This window comes from Polypterus senegalus, chromosome 2, assembly GCF_016835505.1.
Source record: "Polypterus senegalus isolate Bchr_013 chromosome 2, ASM1683550v1, whole genome shotgun sequence".
Taxonomy (NCBI): Eukaryota; Metazoa; Chordata; class Cladistia; order Polypteriformes; family Polypteridae; genus Polypterus; species Polypterus senegalus.
The window spans coordinates 49,390,543-49,414,522 of record NC_053155.1 but is presented as its reverse complement, the minus strand read 5'-3'; positions in this window follow the sequence as shown (position 1 = coordinate 49,414,522).

Below are 23,980 nucleotides of genomic sequence, written 5' to 3'. Positions count from 1 at the left end.
CAAGGTAAATAATATCAAGCGCACCTCTTTGATCATATTCTTGTGTTGCTTCCTCATACACAAATACATATGGTTGTGTATTTCAAGATCCTAACGCCATCTTCCATTGGTCTAGTGGTCTACAACAGGGGTAGGCAATGTTAGTCCTGGAGGGCCGCAGTGGCTGCAGGTTTTTGTTTCAACCGAGTTTCCTAATGAGAAGTCAGGTATTGCTAATGAAGCACATTACTCAAGTGACATTTTTCTGCTTCTTTTTAGTGGCTTGCTTGTTAAGGTTCCCGCCATTAATTGCACCATTTCAGTCTTTTCAGTGTTTTTAATGGCTCCTTATTAGCAATAGGTTGCAAAAGGCAAAGCAGCCACCAGTTCTCTAACTTGTTTCCATTTACACGTGTGTGGATTAATAATGCACTGGTTTAATTAAACACTTAAGAGCAAAATGTGACACACCGAAAATGATCTTTTTTAGGCTTCAAATCTTTTGGATAATTTCCTTGGAAAGGAAACAATCGATGATATAAGAACATTACGTTGCAAAATATCAAGCCATACAATTAAATAAGGTCTGAGATTAGCAAGGATTAGTTTCTAATTAAGCAATTGGGTTGGAATGAAAACCTGCAGCCACAGCGGCCCACCAGGACCGACATTGCCTACGCCTGGTCTACATTAGTGAGTTTGAAATTTAACCTTAAAATTCTTATCTTTAAGCCTTCCTACAAATCTTTTAGTCCCTTCCTATAAATCTATTAGTTCCTTTCTGTGCAATTCATACTCTAATGCCTCATTTTTTGCCGATGATGTTTCTTGTCTTAGTCACTGCCTTCAATGTAGTGTTTGCATGTTTGCAAGTTCCTGATTGTTTCTAGAGTCTTGCTGTCAGCTAGATTAGTGGCTCTAAATTTTCAAATTTTGCATCATTGTGAATCTTTCCTGCTGTTTAAGTAATGCAATGGACATCTATAGATCAGGGATGGTGGCATTATTTAATCAGGCGACAAATGTTTTTGAAATGTGCAACAAAAGGCACACTGCAATTCACTCTTCCCTGCTACTCATTAACCTAATTGGTTTTATCTTTTTAGCAAGAATTGCCCTTCATTAAAAAAGTTCTTTTCAGATCTCTTCTGAGCTCTGCTACTGCACCTGTGTATATATTTTTAACATTATTTCTTCCACTTCCTGCACTTTACCTTCAGTTATAGTATTTTATATTCTTTCATATTCCATTGCTGCATCTTTTATATACTAGCTGTGCAACCCATCCAATACAGGTTGAAATTGTTGTAATCAGAGTAGACCTCACTATTAATGTTAGTAGTGTGTTGGAAAGTATTTTGTAAAGCATTGTGGAGCCAACCAGGACACAGACAGGTGGACATGTTGTAATCACCACCACACGTTTATTAATACAACTATTTACAATATTTAAAGTCCAAAAGTGCACACAAACAAACTCCCAATTCACAGTCCTGGCCACAAATGCCTCTTCTTCGGGCCGCCTCAACTCTACTCTCGTGCCTCGTCCTGCTTCCACCCGACTCCAGCCTTGAATGAAGGGAGACGGCCCATTTTATCCAGTTCCCGGATGAGCCCCAGGTGTTCCCGGCATTCCTCCCTTGGCCACGCCCCAGCGTGGCGGAAGTGCCGGCTGTCCTCCCAGCAGCTCTCCGGGTGCCGTCCTAAATCTTCCCCCCAGCACTTCCTGGTGTGGCGGAAGTGCTGGGGTAACAGGTCCCCAAGGCATTGGGGCGCCTCCTGGCGGTGACCACGGGCCCCTACAGGGTGGAGCTTCCATGCCCTGTACCCGTGGCCCCCAGAGCAAACAGGAAGGCAGCCCCCACGTGATCCAGGGTGGGCTTTGACCCTCTTCCGGTCCCTCACGGCGTCCTGGCCGGGTCGTTGCCCCTGGCATCCCTGACAGCATGTAGTAATAAAATGGATTGTATTTGTCAGTCTAACAAATGGCACATCACGAACATTTGTAGTAATAATGCAATGCATATCCATTTGCTGTGGTATTTGTAAAAAAAAATTGTTAATGTTTGTGATGCACCATCAGAGATATAGGAACCGGACAGACTCCCAGATACATACCATCAACATATAGTACCTGGTAAACTGATAATGTAATGCAGTTTCTTAAACTATGGGCTGCCATCATTGGGGAGTGTAGGGTTGTGACTCACTGTTACATTCAATGGGAATGGGTCATGTACAATTTATGAAGTGTCTGATGATGATTTGCCATGGGTTCACTGCCAGTGGTGATTCTCAAAGGGGAAACCCCTCAACCTAACCTGACACTTAGAAGGGTAAGACTGCAACATTGGGTTGTGAAAAAAAAGTTTAAGAGCTTTGGCTTGGTTGTTGTTCTAAATCAGAGGGATTCTGGAACTGCAATGAAAGCAAAAACACATTTGAAATTTTCTATAAAAGAGAATTGCATTTAGAAATCTTTCTCCTAAAGAAAAGACATAAATTGTCAGCCTAAATAGCATTCACATAACATCTACTGTAATTACAACTTTTTGCTAAAAGTTTTTTGTTTCTTCAAATATTCCTAACATAAAAACAGCCTTTAATTTAAACCTTCTGGCCTGCAGGAAATCAGTTAAATGTCTTATTTAAAAAATTACAGCTCTCTTCTTTGTGCTGTATGTTTATCTTCTTTTCAGTGCCTTAAAGTTGCAGCTGTTCTGTCAGTGGAAGGTCAAAATTGGAATGTTTACTAGATATCAAACAAACGTAGCCCTGCAACATTTTGCGTCAGATAACGATCACAAACCCACTTTAATCTAATTCAAGATTTTTAGGGGATAGTGCATGAGGGTGAGGCAGAAGCCAACCCTGGACACCTCAGAGTATCTGACATGAAGCCATGGAGAGAACATGCAGACTGTTCACAAGGAATGACCTGGCATGGGATTGTTATGATTGGTAATCACACTTAATTTTGTACACATTATCCTGCACCCAATGTATTTTCCTCTTTATATGAGCATTTTGGTTATTAGCAATTAGCAAATTCAACATTATTTTTTTTTTGCTGGAATGTTGCTTTCAGATAATTGCAGATTTTCAGAACCCATCTTGGTTTTCACATACACCACCATTTTGACCAGCAATTTCTAGGACGTTATTAGGCAATGGCCTTGATGTTACCATTGTAACAGGATAAAGGTCAATGCACTTTCTGGCCAGCTGAGTTTTCAGTGATTCCAAAGAAGTCTCTGTGTGGTTGTTGTTTTTGCTCATTTATAATGTTAAAGGCTATTTTGTCTTCAGCCTGATTTTTGGTTAGCCATTAGGTTTTGACAAAAAATAGGACCGTATTGATCAATTTGCTGGTGTTTCTTGAGGTTTCTTCTCTTTGTCCCGCCATCATTATACATTGTCTCTTTTTTTGTAAACTATAACTTTGTATAAACTATAGCTTTGTAAACAAAAGTAAACCATTCAGTCTTTCAGGTCTTTATTGATTCTCTAAAAGCTAAGCTGTCCGAGTATCTCATGCAAACGGTAGCTTACGTCTGTCACTAAAAAAAGAAATGTATTGCATTATTTCAGAAAAGAATTGTGTTATTTGCAAAATAATTTCTTTTTTTTGCAACAGCTATTGCGTTATTTCACAAAAGTATTGCATTATTACTCTAAAGAAATTGTCTAGTGTGGTCAGTATCATCGTACACGCATGTGCTCCAGACCACCTGTGATGGCTAGTGAGGGATTGATTAAGAATGGGCATAGCATGCAGTCAAGTGACAAGAACTGAACAAAAGTTCTAAGTATACATTTAATCCTGCATGTGCTGAGGTATAAATTTAATCTACCCTGGTTAGGGAGGTAGAGAGGCAGTGATCATCAAAGCAGCACCGGGTTTAAGGTAAGAAGCAAAAATGGTGTACAATATACAGTACCTGTCCTTTGCAGGGCACAACCACACGCCCAATAACCAGCATAGCAGAAGAGACAGAGCCTTCCAGACTGATATAGAATTGACATCAGTGGGCTTCGTCATCTGGGCTGTGGGGGAAAAGGAAGAGGTAGCTAGCGACTGCATTTCCCCAGGTGTCATGCTGGTTTGTGAGTCCTCACCTCTGAATTTTCACATGGATGCTCCTGATTCACGTGTCTGCAAGCAACAGTATATATGTGAGTATATACATTAGTATGTGCAGCCAGAAACAGTGTGCCTCTATTCCTTTCCATTTGCAAGCAATCTGTTTTCCTAATTGAGCTTATTCTGATGTTACATCATAATTAAAAAAGAGTATTTAAGAAATCCATTAACATGCTAGGTTATCAAGGATAAAACAGAAACTTCCATTACACATGTAGCTCTCTAAAGCTAACATTCCCTTCTTGTTAAATAAATACTTGTGTCAATTTGTTCGGATTAGCTCCTACACGTGACATTTAGAGTGACTATACTTTTTCTAATTTCTTCAATGTTGTCATCTTCTGTTCCACAGTTTGAGGTTCAAATGTGTTGTTATGCTGGCATGAAGTGAAGTAATGCTTAAAAAACTAATTAAGATCTCCAGATTTGTATTTTGACCATTTCCTTTTATAAAGCATACCATTTTGTAATGTCCACTGAATAAAAGGACAGATGTGTTGAATACAGATCACTTCTGGCACCATTACAATGCATTTTTCCACATAGCATGTTGAAAGTTTGCCAAAGAACATGTGACCCTCAAAAATAATAGATACTTGACTTTGCATGTCAATGGAGGTCATGATTAACAGTTCCCTAGAATGTACACAGAGAGGATATTTTGGCAGATTGTTTTTTTCCAGCATCTCGTCAGCTGCAGTTTTCGTTTTCATCCCTCCCCTGGCCATCCGATCATAGCATCAGACTTATTGTTAAAATCATTAAAAACTTTAAAAAAAAAATCTTGCAATTCCATCCACACTTAGTGACACTTTCATTTCTATTAAGTTTTATTTGTTTGTAAAGTATTTGAACTACAAGTTTTGTATTTCCAAAGATGCAAATCAATACGTTTAAAGCTGTCAAAGATATCTCTTATGAAGGATAGTCTCCCACTGAGAATCTAAATGTCTTGTTTACTTGTCTTCTCCTTACTAATTTTGTCATCATCTTCTTTCCTGCCATTCTCTTCAGAGAGTTCAGAGGTGATTTTGTAATGCATCTAGATTTCCTGATCAGGTCATTCTAGCATATGAATCTGAATGGTGGTGGTCCCCCAGCAGAGTAGATTAATACATTGTTGAATCTGAATTGCTGGAACATCCCCAGCAGCTTGTCACAAACTTCAAAGAGCTGAGTCTGTATAGAAAGAAAAGCCTTCTTTGTTCCCTGTTTTTAACAGTAGGTCCATGTTGTCCACCCAATTCAGTCTACAGTTTAGATGGACCCTTAATCTTTTTATATAATACACTACCGTGGCTGTCCGTTTGTCTGCCCAGGATTTTAAATCACCTGTAGCTCGCAAACCGTTTGATCTATTGACCTGAAACTTGGCACACATATACTACGTGACGTCTACTATCTGCTTTCGGGGTGATGATTTTTATTACTCTTTTTATTTTTATTTTATTTTATTGTAGAATCAACTCTCGGCAGCAGAGCAGCCGTGCTGCACATGCATACAGGTGCCGTTCTCATCCCTGCCACCTTCACCATCACTTTCTCTACCTCTTCATATCTTAAGTCAGTCTTGAGGCAGATTGAAGGCTTAAGTGAAAAATTAAGAAAATAAGTAATTGCAACACAAAAACTGACTTAATCTGTTTTAACATGAAAAGATGCCGATGGAAGAAGAGAAGAAGCAGGACGCTAAGCTGGAGAAAAGATGAGCTGCTCAGGAAGCAGTACGTGCATCAACTTCTGAGCAAATGAATGCTAAACGTACAGAGAAAGAGGAGGAAAACTATGAGTACTCAAGTCAAGTGTATTCACTGCACGTTATCGTGCAGTCCACCGTTACTGGTTAGTTATAAAACCAAATCACATTCATCTCATTCCTAAATAACTCAGGATTTGTAGACGGCCTGCTCCTGCAAGATGTGTAGCTGTGCCACCCTCTTTCCATTTTTATTGATTGATTAAACTTCAAGGACTCCAAGTTATATTCAATCATTTTGATAGTTTCTTGTCTTCATCCTCTAACTTATGTTTTTCACAAAGATGCCTGGTTTGTTTGTTTGTAGATTGAGCCACCAAACTGACTCAGCACAATTACAGAGAGGTGACCTCAATTGAATTCATTCTGTGACTTCTAAAACCAATTGGCTCTGCCAGTGATCATTGAGGTGAGTCTTGTTAAAATACTTATGTAATTAATTATTTTGAGTTTTATATTTTAAATTAATTTAGAAAACTTTACAGAGATCCATTTTCACTTTGACATTAATGAGTTTTTTTCTGTTGATTAGTGTCAAAAAAGGCAAAATAAGTTCACCGTAATTCAATGCTGTATAATAATAAATTTTGAAAACCTCCAAGGGGTTGAACACTTTTAATAGACAATGTACATACAAGACCTTGCACATTTACCACTCTAAGAAAGAAAGAAAGAAAGAACTATGTATTCTTGAGCTGCACTGTGTTTTCTTTCCAATATGTTATTTTTGAATATTCTCATCACACAAGAAAGACTAAAGGCAGGATAATTGTCATGCAGTGTGAACTCCATTAAGGCATTAGTACAGAGTAGATTAGTAATGTAATGCTTCATGAAAAATGGCAATTATACGGTGAAAAATGCATAAATCAGTGTCAGTTTGAAATTTGATTTGACTAGATGAGTCTGCACCATTCTACTTATTTTCTGGAAGACATTATATGGAGATGTATTTAGTAGGCATTTTAAAAAACACCATCTAATAATGATCTTGTCCCAAGGATTGTATTTGGAGTTACATTTAATTTTATAATCAATTTTTAGTTGCTACATTGATATCCTCTCATGCATTTTTTTTGCAATGTTTTTTGTTTTCTAAAATTTCTTATGATGCCTTTTGAACATTCAACAAGCTTTGCTTGATCAAATGATTATGCATCCTATTGTTTTGTTGCCAGTGTACTAACCCCTAGTGTTACAAGAAACTACTCACTGATACAATAATCACATGTACTGTAAAATCTCTGAGTGTCTGATGTACAGGAACTTTCTCCTGTATTTCAACTTTATAAATTTGAATTTTGTTTTTATGATTGCCTGTCTTTTGTTTTGGCGACAAGCTGGGATTCTATAAAAAGCACCATTAATGGTGTACTCAGTTTGGCTCAGTGTAGGTCTCAGTCCCGTATTCCCCAGTGTTTCTGTGTTCCTGCTGAAACCTCTTCTGTGTACTTAGTTGATGCTGTTTTCCAAAAAACATGTCTTTCTTTTCTTCCCTTCTGTGCACTGCATGAATTCCTATTAGAATTTGTCATTGCTCACTTGCAGATGTTGCAGAATTTACTGACAACCAAGAGAGAATTTGTCTGCACATTTGTTTGCTAAATACAATAGCTACTTATTTCAGAATTGACGGTTGGCATAACCACAGCTGATGAGTTTAATGAAGCGGCGGGGAGTTTTTCAAACTTTGAAGAGAGGTTAGACACAAAAGGAAGAAGGCTGTGTTTTGGAAGAATAATTGGAGCAAGCAGCTTTGTACTGTTAAAAGAGATGATAGTGCCAAAAGCAAAGAAAATAAGAGGATTTTTAAATTGTCAATCCTCTAATGGGAAATAATTTGCTCCAGTAGCAAAACAGTATCAAAAAAGTTAAAAAGAAAGAAAAACTATCAAACTTTAATAACAATAAAATAGAGCAACAAAAGTTTCAAAAGAGCAGAAATTGTTATGTAATTCTGGAAATATTACCACCATATAATAATAATTACATAATAATTTGAAGACATATTGTACCTATTATAACTAAACTGAGTGAAGAGGAAGCATGCAGGTAAAACAGAGTCCTCATAGCATCTCAGCATACCTTGGTGGAAATAAGCTAGTGACTGTTCGGAACAACACATCTGACTTCAGTGCGTTCAGAGTTGACTTGAGTTGCAATGCATGTGGCCTTCTTTGATCAGCTCATTCTAGCACAGGGGTGTCGAACTCCGGGCCTGGAGGGCCGCAGTGACTGCAGGTTTTCATTCTAACCCTTTCCTAATCAGTGGCCAGTTTTTAATGCTAATTAACTCCTTTCCCCGTCATTTTAATAGCCGTGTTTTTAAGGATTCAGCCCGCTGAATTTATTCCTGTCTTCATTTAATGACAGCCAAACAGAAATGAGATGTGAAATGAGCCAACAGATGACCAGCTAAACTGGGATTTTAAACTCCAACCAATTTCACTCCAAACAATCTCTTAATGAGAAGCTGATTCTTGCTGTTAATTAAATCCATTATTTAATTCTATGGCTTGTTGCTGGTCTCATTCTGACACAGCAGAGATTTCCAATACTGTTGATTTTTCTGTTTTTTCTAACAACACTGTCAAAATGTTTTAGTGACCTGCGAGATCAACTTTACTGAGACCATCACCCTTCTTTATTTTCAGATACTGTGTAATGGACACAGGTGAGCTGGTCATGTGGCAGCTGGTTTTGTGTCTCACTATTATTTGGCTGCTAATTAAAGGAAAAGAGACAACTAAGGGGCCTGAGTTGAGTTAATTAAAACTAAGGCAGAAGAATTTAATTAGCTGCAAAAACTTGTCGCTAATGAAGAAGATGGTTAGAATAAAAACCTGCAGCCACTGTGGCCCTCCAGGACCGGAGTTCGACACCCGTGTTCTAGCATATGACAAATACTGAACTGGTGGTGGTCCCCCAGCAGATTAGAACAGTACATTGGCAACTCTGAAGTGGTATGACATCCCCAGTAAAGGACCTGATTCATATGAATGATGACCATAGATGTTAAATATGGATGTGTATTTAACACTGCATTTTATAATGGCTGGAGGGCAGTTCACAGAATGTTGCAGTACCAGCAGTTCCAAGAAAGCCATTTTGCAAATATGTCAATAAATTCTTTGTTTGCATCAGTGAATTGTTGATTTTATCAGTGAAGTGAACATGACAAAGAATACTTCCCGCTATTTGTATAATTTACAGTTTCATAAACACTGTATCTGTGGTATCTTTATGAGTTGCGCTGTGGTGGTTAGCAGTGCTGCCTCATGGTTCCAGCATTCTGAGTATAGATCTCACTTGCAGTCATTGTCTTTATGGAATTTGAATGACATCCTCATATCTGTCTGAATAATAAAATATTATTTTAAGGCTATTTCAATTATAAAGCTGGAGAGGAAGAGGCAGAGTTTCTGTGCCGGAAGAGGAAATGATGTCAGCGGCCCTGTAGATTGTCTTCTTTTGGTCTAAGGGTAAAGAGAGAGCAGTTAATACCACTGATGTTTCCCCACTCTTCGATGCCACAGTTCTACCTGTTTTGAGCTGTGAAGATGCTTTCTAGGAATGTTTGAGTGCCACAGCGATATTAAATAAAAAATATCATAGAGAACACAATTTCAGTGTAGGATAAATCATTCTGTAAAAATAAAAGGTTTCTTGAAGGGCTTTAATACTTTGAAAGTTATTCTATAGGAAGGTAAGTACCTCTAAGGAGGTACTGAGGAATATGGAAATTGTAGATGGGAAGTGCTGCTCAGATTAAATAAGATGAAATCAAACAAATCACCAGGCCCAGATAATATTTATCCTCGTGTTCTTAAGGAGGCTAGTGAGTACATATATAAACCCTTGACACATATTTTTAGGAAGTCACTGCGCACTGGAGAGATTCCGAAAGACTGGAAAATGGCAAATATCATCCCATTATATAAAAAGGGTGACAGGGCAGATCCAAGCAACTATAGGCCAGTAACCTTAACATGCATCACAGGAAAATTAATGGAAGGAATTATTAAGGATAAGATTAAGTAACACATTGCAAGGACAGGAGTTATTCTGAACAGTCAGCATGGGTTCAGAAGAGGAAGGTCGTGTTTTACTAACATGCTGGAATTCTATGAGGAGGCAACAAAAGGATACGATCAAAGTGGAGCTTATGATATTATTTATCTGGACTTTCAGAAAGCATTTGATAAGGTGCCACATGAGAGGTTGTGCATCAAATTAAAAGAAGTGGGAGATCAGGGTGATGTTTTTAGATGGGTGTAGAATTGGCTCAGACACAGGAAGCAGAGGGTGATGGTGCGAGGAACCTCATCAGAACTGGCCGATGTTAAGAGTGGTGTTCCACAGGGGTCAGTGTTAGGGCCGGTGCTTTTTTTAATATATATAAATGATTTAGATAGGAATATAAGTAACAAGCTGGTTAAGTTTGCAGATGATACCAAGATAGGTGGATTAGCAGATAATTTGGAATCCGTTATATTATTATAGAAGGAATTGGATATGTGACGATGTGGGTTCAACTCCATGCTCCCTCAGCTGTACAGGAGCCCTTGAACTCAACACCGTCGATAGTTATAACCGAGATGAGCTAGACAGTGAGACAACAACAATTGAGCAAGGGGATGGTTCAAAAAGTAAAAAGGTGCTTTTAAAATCAACTACAAGCCCAGTGCTCTTTTACACTAGCGTTAGCGTCTCACCTGCTTCATCCATAGGGGGGCCCCATGCAGAGTCACCCGTCTCCCAGTCACTCCCGTACTTCCTGCAACAAATTCTGTGGAAGTGACAACAACCACTACTTCGCCCAGGTGTTGGCCAAACACCCAGGCTGCCTTCAGCTGTCTGCGAGCGCTCGCTCGCCCGCTTCCTGCTGCACCAACTTGCTCTCTCTCCTCACTGCTTCCTGCTGCAACCTCTGTTTCATCTCTCTCTCTTTCCATTTTGTTCCCCCCCCTTTTAACCGACTTACGCTTCTTTATATTTACACCGAGAGGACATAGCAGCTGCAGCACATTAGATACAGGAACAATCACGGATGTGGGCAGTCCCTCACCTGTGCACTAGGTGAGAAACGCCGACACTGCAGATTGCCCTATGGCTTGCCATGGCCACCACTCCCCCTTGCTAAGCCACGAGCGCGGTGATTACTTATTTAAATTCAAACTGCTGGCCCTTGCTGAGAGGGTTGTGGAACTGCTATACCACAGGATAGCGTACAGAATTGGGCAGATTTGTGGCAGATGAAATTTAATGTCAGTAAATGTAAAGTATTACACATAGGAAGTAAAAATGTTAGGTTTGAATACACAATGGGCGGTCAGAAAATCGAGAATCATTTTGTGAGAAGGATTTAGGAGTCATAGTGGACTCTAAGCTATCGACTTCCCAACAGTGTTCAGAAGCCATTAAGAAGGCTAACAGAATATCAGGTTATATAGCACGATCTGTGGAGTACCAAGGAGGTTCTGCTCAACCTTTATAATGCACTGGTGAGGCCTCATCTGGAGTACTGTGTGCAGTTTTGGTGTCCAGGCTACAAAAAGGACATAGCAGCACTAGAAAAGGTCCAGAGAAGAGCGACTAGGCTGATTCCAGGGCTACAGGGGTTGAATTATGAGGAAAGATTAAAAGAGCTGAGCCTGTACAGTTTAAGCAAAAAAAGATTAAGAGGTGACATGATTGAAGTACTTAAAATTATAAAGGGAATTAGTACAGTGGATAGAGACTGTTATTTTAAAAAGAGTTCATCAAGAACACGTGGACACAGTTGGAAACTTGTTAAGGGTAAATTTCTCTTAAACATTAGGAAGCTTTTCTTTACACAAAGAACGATAGACACTTGGAATAAGCTACCAAGTAGTGTGGTAGACAATAAGATGTTAGGGACTTTCAAAACTCGACTTGATGTTTTCTTGAAGAAAATAAGTGAATAGGAATGGCGAGCTTTGTTGGGCTGAATGGTCTGTTCTCGTCTAGAGTATTCTAATGTTCTAATGTAACTGACAACACTAAAAAAACACTATAACAGATGAAGGATACAAATTTTATTGTAAGCAGGCCATTCGAAACAGGTGTAGGCATAAGTAGTTAATCATCATCCAATCATGTAAAAAATCTTTTAAAAATACACACACCCACATGGCAGTTATATTCTCGGTCATAGCTCAAAGTAGTGATTTTTGGTAACTGTAAGAAAGAGATCATTGTTGAGGCACTTCATCTACATTATCATCATCTAAAAGAAAACAGGGTAAGCACAAAATCTGATTGATTTGACATACAAGAAAATTAGATAAGCTGTTGTCAGTAATTTGTCTCCAAATGACAATCTTCGCTTGAGCAGTAAATTACATTAAAAGGAGTCAATCGAAAAATGTACAGAGAGTCTTACAGCACTACAATTTGGTTGTATTCAATACCTAAGAGCACTGTAGCTGTTCTAGCAACCTGTGCTGGACCCAAAGCCAAAAACAGACAATTAATATCAGTATTACCTTTATTTTCTCAGTTACCCATACAAAGGCACTAACTGAAAACATAACTGAGCACACCACTGTTCAGCTAATTTCACAGCACTGGTTTCATAAAACCATAAAAACATCCTCAATTGAATTGTATAGATTCCAGATACCTATAATCCCAGTTCAACAAAGGAATGGTTTTCACTTGCTGAATCAGAATTTATTAATTTACCACTAATATTCCTCCACAAGGCTTTCGAGTTTGCCGGAATTATGGGCATCACAACTCAACACAAATTAAAATATTATTGCATGATTATGAAATATTACTGATATGTGCTCTAACCACTCCATTTCAAGTCACATGTTCAGTAAGTCTGAGTTAAATTAGCTAAAGTTCTTCAAATGAGCTTCATGAAATATCAGCAAATAGAGGTATCTTCACTGTCTTGGATGTTTCTACCAACATAATCCAATAATCTAAACTGTGATCTGATCTTCTACCTATGCCGTCTGAGTTATAGTTTACAAGACTATTGGAGCTGAGGAAGCAATTATCTATCTGCTCCAAAAGGCTTATTCTGACCTTGAGAAGGCTGTCAGCACTGTGAGGAGGATGTTTATTGATTTCTCTATTGCTTTCAATACCATCCAGCCATCCCTGTTAAGGGGTAAGCTCAAATATATGGAATGGATAAGCCTATCAGGTGAGGTGGGGGAGCATGCACCAGTACAGTGTGTTGCCGCACCCACCAAATGACGAAACAGCTCAGAATCCTGGTAGGCAAACCTGCAGGTATATATTCAGTTCAGTCCCGCCCTCTGAGAATGAACATCTATCCGCCTCAGCCAGGTGTTACATGGGCACCCCCTTGGCCTGGTCCAGCCGCATGGGCCCTCAACAATGAGGATCCCGTGAGCCTGATGACCCTCTGGGAATCACTCCACATGGCCATACTGCCATAACTGACGCTCCCTCACAATGCAGGTAATGTGCCTCATTTGGGACTCCGTGAGCAACTGTTCATTTGATACAAAGTCAAACCAGCAATACCCAAGAATTCTCCAAAGAGACACAGTACTGAAGGAGTCCAGTCTTCATTTCAAGTCACTGAATAGCGTCCATGTCTCGCAACCATATAGCAAAACAGGAAACACTAGAACTCTAAGCACATGGACCTTCGTCCTTTCCCTTAGATATTGGGAGTGCCACACACCCCTTTCCAGCGACCTCTTGACCCCCATGCTCTCCCAGTCCATCTACTGACTTCATAAGAAGAGTCACCACAGACATGAATGTCACTGCCAAGATAAACAAACATCTCGACAAGGTCGACACTCTCTCTGCAGACAGACACACTGCTTATAGTTGTGCCCGAGGTCATTAAAGGCCTCCAGGACAATCTCAAGCCCAGACACTCAGACTCCTCGTCAGCAAAGTCAAGATCAGTGAATCTTTTCTCACCAAAAGATGCCCCTCAGCCACTGGACCCCACGATCTAGCGAAACACCCATTCTATGCAAGCACTGAACAGAATAGGAGCAATAACTCTCCCCTGATGAATCCTAGAATCAACTGGGAAAAACACGGAGGTTCTGCCTCCACTCTGCACAACACTCGCAGTACCAGTGTACAGGTGGTTCATGATTTCTTACAATGTCAGGACGGCAGCCTTACCACCAGCCTGGAGAAGTTCGCCCCAGATACCGCAGTTCCCTGCAGCCTTGCCTGCCCTCAGATGGTTCACCACCTGTGCAATCTCAGCTTGATTGGGTGGTTCACAGCTAATTAGAGGATCAGCCTCAGGAAGTGTGGATCCAGAGATATCCAGCTTTAAACAGCTGCCCTAAAGTAGCCAGCCCAGCGGGTCACCACTACAATGTCATACATAAGGACTGTTCCATCAACCGGCCTGACTGCAACTCTCCGAGAAACAGATTCAAGTGTGCATAATGCTTTAAATCCTCTGTAAGCAGCACCATATGAAGGTATTATCCATCCATTCATTATACAACCCGCTATATCCTAACTACAGGGTCACGGGGGTCTGCTGGAGCCAATCCCAGCCAACACAGGGCGCAAGGCAGAAAACAAGCCCCAGGAAGGGCGCCAGCCCACCTCAGTAAAGGTATTATTATTAATAAAATTATTATTATTATTACTTCAATTATCCATGGCGATATGAGGTTAAAAGCTTTTCCAAGACATCGCTATAAGCTTAAGTAACAGAAACAAAAATTATATTTTTTTCTGGAGTATTACTTTAATATAAGAATAATGAAGAAGCTGATCATAGACCACAGGAAGAAGTATGTAGACCACACTTTCATCTACATCACTAGGGAGTGAGCAGCTTTAAATTTCTTGGTTTGACCATTATTGATGAACACAACACATTTTCACCGATGTATTTACTGTTGGGGGAGGACCTCCCTACTTTCATTATGACCCGGACGTGCTCCCCAGTAGAGGTGGCATAGCCCAGGAAACATTCCCAGGTTCCGCATAAAAGGAAGCCCACTGCCACACATGGATGAGTCAGAGTCGGAAGGCAGCAGGCAACACTCAAGTGGGAGATGGAAGGAGGAAGATTTGTGAATTTATTGTATAGATTTATTATATAATTATGGCACAGTGCTGGAAGGAGGTCTGTAAATACAATTTTATTAACGTGTGGTGTATTACTGGGTCTGTGGTTTGGGGCTCTCTAGCACCTCATTGTGGTTAATGCCTAGACACAGCGTTACTTATTATACAGTTACTATTGTTCTGTAACTATAACGTCATTGTGATTATTGTTAACCAAAGATTTCAAGTTAATGCTATCAATTTTAAGTTGAACAGTTTACTTAGTAATTTAGCTGCGTTTTTTGCAGTATCTTGGGGATTCTTGCCACTTTATTATTTTTCGGCAACTGCCACGTAGTACATTTTTCTCCTTGAAAGATAGTTGTACAGTAAAAATCGATGGCTATTTAAATGGTTATCTGTAAAAATAAAATAAAAAGCCGGCGCTCAAGGGCACGGCATGGATGTTTAGAATTTTTTAAATCCTCGACAGGATTCTGGTCTATTATGAAATTTAAATCGTGGACAAATTTTTATCCTCAAGAGCCTGAACTCAGTCACTTTGACCCAATGTCTCTGCAAATTATTTTTTTCTTACTCTGTTTCATAAGAGAAATGCGAAATTTTGTGTATATCATTGTTAGGTTTTCTGCATTAAGTGCACTTTTCAGACAATGGCTATTGAATGTTGATGTTACTGTACATAGTTTGATGTTAATCTTGAGTTGTTACGATATTAAGTTGTTATTATTATTCATGTTCAATAAAGGCTGGCTGGTTGCGTCGCAAGCAATCACTCCTTGGTCGGTCTGAGTGTGCATGTACGGTGAGTGTCGAATGCACATGCACCAATGCGAGAAAAAATAAGCCTTTTTTGCGCTGCAGCATCAGGCCCAATTTCGTCTTAAAACAGCCCTGATTACAGACAAAGATTTTTTTCCATAGGTTTTATTTATTTTCTGTTTTATTATATCTAAACTGTTACTTTTCCTATTTTTTGTTACACCCGTTAGTTTTGTTTAATTTGGGGTACATTCCTTGTATTTTGTAAGTCAAGCTCCAGAAGCCTGGGTTAACCTGATCTTTTCTCGGCTATAAATTGCATTCAGAAGGAGATAGTCAGAAGTGGATCATTGAGTTTGTAAAGGAATTTTCACGTGAGTATTGCTGTTTCTTTAGATCAGAGTGCCTTTTTAATGCGGTCCAGGTTATCCATATTCAAAACATTTTACATACAACCCATGATGTAGATCATATCTGCATATACTTTAGCCAGGTTACATTTACACCTGCCATTAAAATGTCTCTTCAGTGTCCAGTCATGCTTATTTGCACAGTCTCTAACTTGCAGTGGAAATTGTAACTATGCATACAATTGCCAAACAGAAAAAATGTGAAAATAAGGGGACATGCCACACTGCCATAAAGTGTAGTGTTTTAGCATGGTCACCTTTCCACTGTACTGATAAGTCTGTACTGTCTTATTTTTAAAATAGATTTCAAGTTTACATACTCACATATGCTTGTTTTGCCTAAGTCAAATATATTTATGACACAAAAATTTCTGACTGGTTAACCTGAGGTGATTCAGGAATAGCCCTGTGGTGGGCTGCCACCCTGCCTGGGCTTTGTTTCCTGCCTTGCGCCTTGTGTTGGCTGGGATTGGCTCCAGCAGACCCCTGTGACCCTGTAGTTAGGATATAGCAGGTTGGATAATGGATGGATGATTCAGGAATACGAATGTATTCCTCGGTTAGTAAAGTTGGCGCTTCCCTCCCAGTACACTGTGTTGCACAGACAGTCATTAACTCTTTTTATAGAAAATGTAATCAATATTGATCAGAAAATGATAGAAACAAGGTAAACAAAGGTAAAACATGTTTTTTTGTTTTTCTGCCGTTTTTCAACCATTGTATCTTATTAGTGATGTGTCAAAAGCACATACAAAAAATAAAGCTGTGCCTGTTACTAGTAGTAGTGATAATAGCACAAAAACATCCGAGTGCAGTAATGCACACCCATGGGCACAGTCAAATAAAGTAACTTGGAGAGTTCTATTTAATAATTAATAAAAACAGAAAATGGAAAAAATATATAATGTTTAAAACATTTTAAAGTGCAGAGAAGGGCTAGAGCAAACGTATGTTACTGTCTCAACGGTTTTCATTGCAAAGTGTTGCGTGTCCAAGAGTACCTATAGAGCAATATGCAGGCCTGCATTCGGATCCATGCGCCAGCATCCTCATAGCCCACTTCTATGGACAGAAAAGGGGTGTGGAGCACCTAGAGAAGGAAAGCTGGCTTTGTTACTGATAGTAGTAAAGTGAAGTAATTTAATGAAAGCAAGTTTAACTTACCGTTGAGTATGTATCAGCGTGCATGACTTCTGCACATCCACTTGTGGGGGATCAGTCAGTGAATGAAGATTTAAATAAGAAGTCTCCCTACGCATGTCGCAATGAAACGTTGTCCACCTAAATGTGTGAATGGGGATGGACGAGGCTGAAGACTGGCTGGCTGATCTTGCAGCTTATATTTAAGGAATTGCCAACCAAAAGAGATCGTCATTCGACCAAATGAATGAGGTGGGAGGTACTGCTGTGTGTTAGTAATAGCAGTATATCATTTGCTTATGTATTGTGGAAGATGACCTGGACACAGACAGGCGGAAACGTTCAAATCACCCACAACACGTTTATTATACATTACTAATATTTACAAGTGTACACAAACCCCTATAAGTCCCCAAATTCCAGGCCACTCAAATCAATGCCTTCTTCCTTCAAGCCACCTCCTTGCCTCCTCTAAGACCTTGTCCCTCTCTCCAGACTCCAGCCATCATATGAAGAGAGGCAGCCCCTTTTATACACCCCCGGACGTGCTCCTGGTGCCTCCCGGCAATCTTCCCCCTACAGGGTTGAGCTTCAAAGTTCTGTACCCGTAGTCCCCATAAGCACCAGGGCGGTCACCCCCAAATGGTCTGAAAGAGGCGTAAGCCCTGCTCTGGTCCTCCTGGGCGTCCCGGCCGGGTTTCCCCCCCAGCCATCTGCGACACTGCCTCTCTGTCAGCGAAGACCCGTTGGGCGGAACGGCACGTCCCGCTAGGGCAGCTTACCCCCAAAGTGGGTCCTACTCCCGAAACTCCAGGGCCCGGCCCTGCAAAACAAAGAGCAGAAACAGGGGTGGAGACACCGCCTGGACACCATCGCCTTGCGTCCTGTCGTGCATCGCACAGGCAGCGCTCCCCCCTCTTACCGGCACCATGGGGCCTACTCCTTCGGCACAGAGGTTTCTGTGCCCCTCTGGTTGGAACCACTCGCAACCCCATAGCCTCAGCTGACTTCTGGGTTCCCCTCTGCCTCTGCAGAGGGCGGTCATCCACCGGACGTGAGCTTTCCGCCTCACGTCCTCCCTTATCGAATGAACCAGCATTCTTCCCTCGATTCCTCCTTTTCCTCTGGGATGCCGTGATGGTTAGGGTCTGCGCATGGCAAACGCACAGATCCTGTCCCGTCTGTGTCCCTATAGAGCAGCACGAGGCTGCCATGGGCTCGGGGAGTATGGTGCTAGGACCCAGGGCACTCATCAGCCATGCACAGCACTCACTGCCGCATCCACTGTCGGAGATCCCCCTACTTGGTTCCAATCATTTACATCACAGGCCTTTTCAGTGGGATCTCCTGTATGCTTTATGAGGTCGGCTTTACTCACCATCCCCGCTGTACCGCTCCGGCCAGAGGATCCAGCGTTGTGCCGTTCCATTGATGCATGCACCGCCTGCAGTGACGCGACTGCCTGCCCCTCCAGCTTCTGCAACTCCGCACGGAGGGCACGCAGAATCTGTGAAAGCGACTCTGCGGGCTGAAGGCAGACCTCCAGCTCACACAGAGCCGCTGGCAAAGACAGAAAGTCAGCTGATGGTGGGTTTACCTGTCCGTCAGCGACACACGCCGGCTGCTTCCTGTGGGCCCTTTCCTCCGGCCCAATCGGGTCCTCCCCCGGCACGAGACGGACATTCCTTGATCCCACCTCCATCCAATCATCGGCAGGCACGCAAGACACATCTTCCAATCCCGTGCCTGTGTCAGGGAGGGACTTCCGCTCCGCGGCCATCTTGGCTCCTCTTCCCCTAGTGCGCTGATGAGCCGGCTTTCTGAGTCACAGTGTCTCCTCCTCGGCAGCTCCTGCTGCTGCTGCTGTGTCTGCAAAGCCCCTCAGATCAGCGTGCCAAAGACGCAGACCCGGGCAGTCCCTGCCTGCAAAACACAGAACACGCGGCCCCCCAGGGCCGGCTGCCAGCAAGCAGGGAACTCACCTCCTGGGTCCCATCTGTCCGAGGCAGCTGCCTCGGCATGGCCTTCCTCGATGCCACGCCGTCCCGGGCGCCTTCAGTGGCAGTATGCTCACAGGAGCCCGCTGTACTCATTGTCAAGCCCGTCATTGTTCTCCCACACCAGGGAAAACCAAGCCTTCTGTGGACCGGTGGTGGTCCGTGGGGTAAGTCTCTGTCTCTGGGCTGTGTGCACGCTGCTGGGTCGTCCAGAAAATTATTTTTCTGTGGTCCCTGCCTTGGAACAGGCAGAGGGCCCCACGTTGGGCGCCATTGTGGAAGATGACCCGGACACAGACAGGCGGACATTTATAAGTGCACACAAACCCATATAAGTCCCCAAAGTCCAGGCCACTGAAATCAATACCTTCTTTCTTCAGGCTGCCTCTATGCCTCCTCCAAGACCTTGTCCTTCTCTCCCGACTCCAGCCATCATATGAAGAGAGGCGGCCCCTTTTATACACCCCCAGTGTGGCAGAAGTGCCGGCTGCGCACCCGGAAGCACTCCGTGTGTCCCTGCTCCTCTTCCCCCCAGTATTTCCAGGTGTGGCGGAAGTGCTAAGTTCCAGGGCTCCCTAAGCATTGGGGCGCCCTGTGGCGGTGACCACGGGCCCCTAAAGGGTTGAGCTTCAAAGCTCTGTACCCGTGGTTCCCATAGGTACCAGGGCAGTTGCCCCCACATAGTCTGTGACACACCTTAAGAATTAGGAATTTAAAAAAAAAATGTGAATACTACATTAAATTAAATGTATATCTTAACAGTGAAACATTGTGGTATAATTAATGTTTAAAAATATGAAAATGTATATTTACATTTAAGCAGTGTTTCACCTATCAGATATCAATGAATTGCTTCAGTGTATTGATTATTATTGCATTTCTGTAGACTCACAATGATGCCAGCTTAAAACACAAAATGTCTGTAGAAATAATACATTTAATACAAGAATATTGCAGAATCCATGCATTATCATAACTTTCTGATAAACATCATTTGTTTTTTTTTTCTCTTTTTATATTTCAGCAACAAATCTTACACTAAATACTTTACCGTATTTTAATGAATGGATCTATAAGTAAAATAACAGTTTTAAGTTATGTATCTTTATTTTGTATTTATTTACAAGTAGCTTAGCCAAATAATTGCTTTTAAATGACAATGTACAGTTCAATCTAATAATAATACTTTAATGATTGTAGAATTTTAGGCATTTACTGCATTCATTTTACTGATATAAACAACACACTGCTCTGCGATTCTGAGCTGTTATTTATGGTTGCATGATTAGAATTAACTGTTACATTACAGTATTACAGTAATTTTCTTTTGCAGTGGTTCTCAAACTCAGTCCTGGTGACTTCATGTGGCTGCACATTTTCTTCCTACCAGTTTCACAGCACTGAATACTGAAAAGCTGAAACGACTTTGGTGTCAGCACCATGTTCATTAGCATGTAGTGTAGAATGAAAATTGTAAACACTAAGTTAAAAAATAATACAAAGATCATTAAATGGTTCCCATGAAATATGCATAAAATACCAGCCATAGTTTTATTATTCCTATATTGACCCCAAACCATAAAAACTAGGATAAAAGAGTTTGATTCATTAGGCTCAGAACCGCATGAGGTCCCTTAGGACTAAATCTGAGAACCACTAAAACAGAGTAATAAAAAATAAAAAAGGAAACTATAACTTAACTATTTTACGCTAAATTTCAAACACAGTGTGCAATTTTATAAATTTACTTTTGGTACACCTAGAGTCCCATGACATCATTGAACATATATAATGTTATTTTTGCCCTCAATAAAATTTAGCTTGACTTGCATACTTTAGATTCACTGTTTTTACTTATTTATTTACTATGTTTTCTGGATTGTGGCCTTGGATTATGTATTGGGACTAGTTCACACTTGAGTGCATTTATATGCACATCCTTGAATGCTCTTTGAAGCATTTTGATATTTTACACTTTTGTCAATAAATTATTCATAACATTAATTGTGAGATTCATCTCTACAAGCCTGAGTTTGATTTTTTTCTCTCCCTTGTGAGACATTTTTGAGGTATAGTTTTAGTATTTTTTGAACTATTTTGGCTTTGGTAGGCCAGAGCCTGCAGGTATTAATTAGAATCTGGCTGGTTGGAGTGAGTCTCCACTGAAAAGAGATGTAAAATTCCTGACTGGCTTATGGAGCCCATAATGAAAGCTTCACGACCCCTTTCACTATGTTTGAGTGTCCATGCAACTGTAACTCTCACTTTGCAAATCCAAGGACCATAATGGCATGTCATAGAATCCTTAAAACCCTATACTCCTTTAGGATATTCCACAATATGTATCTTGAATCTGAAATTCAGCTACTGGATGATGTATTTGCCCTAATACCCTGTTTTAAGCTTTCCCAAAGAAAATTGAATATATGTTCTTTTCCTCTTTTTAAGGGACCACCATTTGCCCTTCAGTTAACACTAAGGAGCTTAACGTCAAACCTACTTATTTCAGATGAAGATTATAGAGGCCATAAACGATCAAGTGAATGACAAATTCTACACGGAGTGCCCAAAAAATAAGGTGGTAAGGCAAACTTTGATCATGCACCGTTAAAGCCATTTTCATCTTCACAACAAATTTTCTTCTTTGCAATTCTTTTAAAAGATTATAATATAATGTGCCCTGTTTTCCCTCTTATGAATGAATATATATCAACTGACTACAGATAAATGGCTCTTGATCTGCCTTTTAAATTTCCCTTGGAAGCTATTGCTATTTTAAGGAGTTAGCCTGCTGACAAATGGTTACCAATGGCAACAATGACACAGTAGTATCATAGCACTGAGTCCTAATAGCCGGCATGAGTAGAGTGAATGATTCACACAAGTCATTCTTGGTAAACAGGACTCACGGACTGAAGAAGTCCAATGCATTCAAAAGATGGCTTGTTATAAAATTCTACAGCAACATCAGTATAAAATAAATAAATAAGGAGAATTCCTAGAATTAAGTTGGCATCAGGTAGGGGACCTGCTGCTCTATGTTATGGAGAGCTAGAGAAGTATGGTTGTTCCAGAGGTTTCTAGTGGACTTGAGGCATTCGAGTTTGATGAGATGTTTCCCCACTTAGAAATGACTGCTGAGGCCAATGGCAAAATGATTATACTGGGGGGAAGGCTCACTGCCAGTCAGAGAAAGGAAGGACTGACTCGTTGTGTAGTCACAGACTCAGTGGTAGTTTGGTATTTATTTTATATTTTGTTTTTGTGATTTGTTCCCTTTGCATTCTCATTATGAAACATCTAGTACTGGCCTTCATTTTTAACTTGGGCTCCTATTACCCCTGGAAGACAGTGTTTTAGTCTTTAGTCTTTCAAACTTTAGATCATCACCGATGATGTGGTGTTCCTTTTTCCAGTTTTATATAATGTCCTTATTTATTTCCCTGGTTAAAGTCTAGACAAAGGTCAAAAGGCTGAAAAGCAAGTTCCTTCAGGAGCGCCACAAGAGCTAAATTCCACTGTGCTTTTCTCACTGAAGTGTTCTATAGAAGCAAATGAAAAGGCTGCAGCCAATGAATTAATTATGCGTCTAAAGCTCCTGAGCCTTTCTTATAACAGGTGAGGCTTTCTTCTTTATTATTCATCCTCTGAGAAGAATACAGACTTTAAAAGTTTCATCACAAACCACAAAATTAATTTTCCTCTTGCTTTCTGTCATTTAATATATGTAAATAGAGAGATGTTTGATACTGAAATAAAGTCTCTAAAGAGCAGCCATTCACGGTTTCAATGAAGAAGCACTTGGTAAAATATGTGAAATTGCAGGTTGATTTTTGAACTCTTCTGCTTTGTTTATTGAACTAGAAATGATAAATGGAGTCAATCAATAATCTGATAGACTAATTGTATGGTGTCCCTTTCATAGATCAGTGTGTTTATTGTATATAACAGTTTTTTTAAAATTGTATCCTAAACTCTGTATACATCCTTGTGATCTAATCCGCCTCCTCACACTCTTCCTGATGTGCACATTAACAAATAAGGAGCCTGCTGTGTCTCAGTTGACTTCTTCATTACTGGTGCCTGGCTCATGCAGAGTCCTGTTATATATTCTGCATTTCCAAAACTCATAATATAATAATGCTTTAAGTGTTAATAAATATTTAACAATTGTTGTGGCACAAAACAGCCCTGCATAATTGTGTATAAGTATAGTTCAAGTAGAGAAGGAGAAGGACAAAGAGGAAGAGGAGAATGTGCATTCAGAAAGTTTAATTTGAGCAGAATCTTTTTTTTTCTGTCAATGATCAAAAGCTGGGGAGTCAAAACATTAACCAAAAATTACCCTATAATGTTTTAAATCCAGAGCTAAAACTGTAAGATTCTTTGAAAACACAATCTTCGGCACTGGGAGCAGAGCGCTGCAATCTTAGATACTCTCCTCCAGTTGATGATTGTAATGCTTGGATGGAAAAAGCAGACTAGGATAGAAGATAAATGGCCGAGAAGATGAACTAACCAAAAATGATTTGTCAAGGAAGAGGTTAAGGCCCAAATCTAAAATCAAAATCTCAGAAAACCAAACCCAAAATGCAATCCGAAAACACGGTCAAAAAAAATGCTGGGTAATAAAGTCGGGGTAGTCACTAAACCACTACTATACATCGTAAAAACTCTTTGTTGATACCCAGAAATTTGGACAATGGGAGATGCACAGAATTGATAC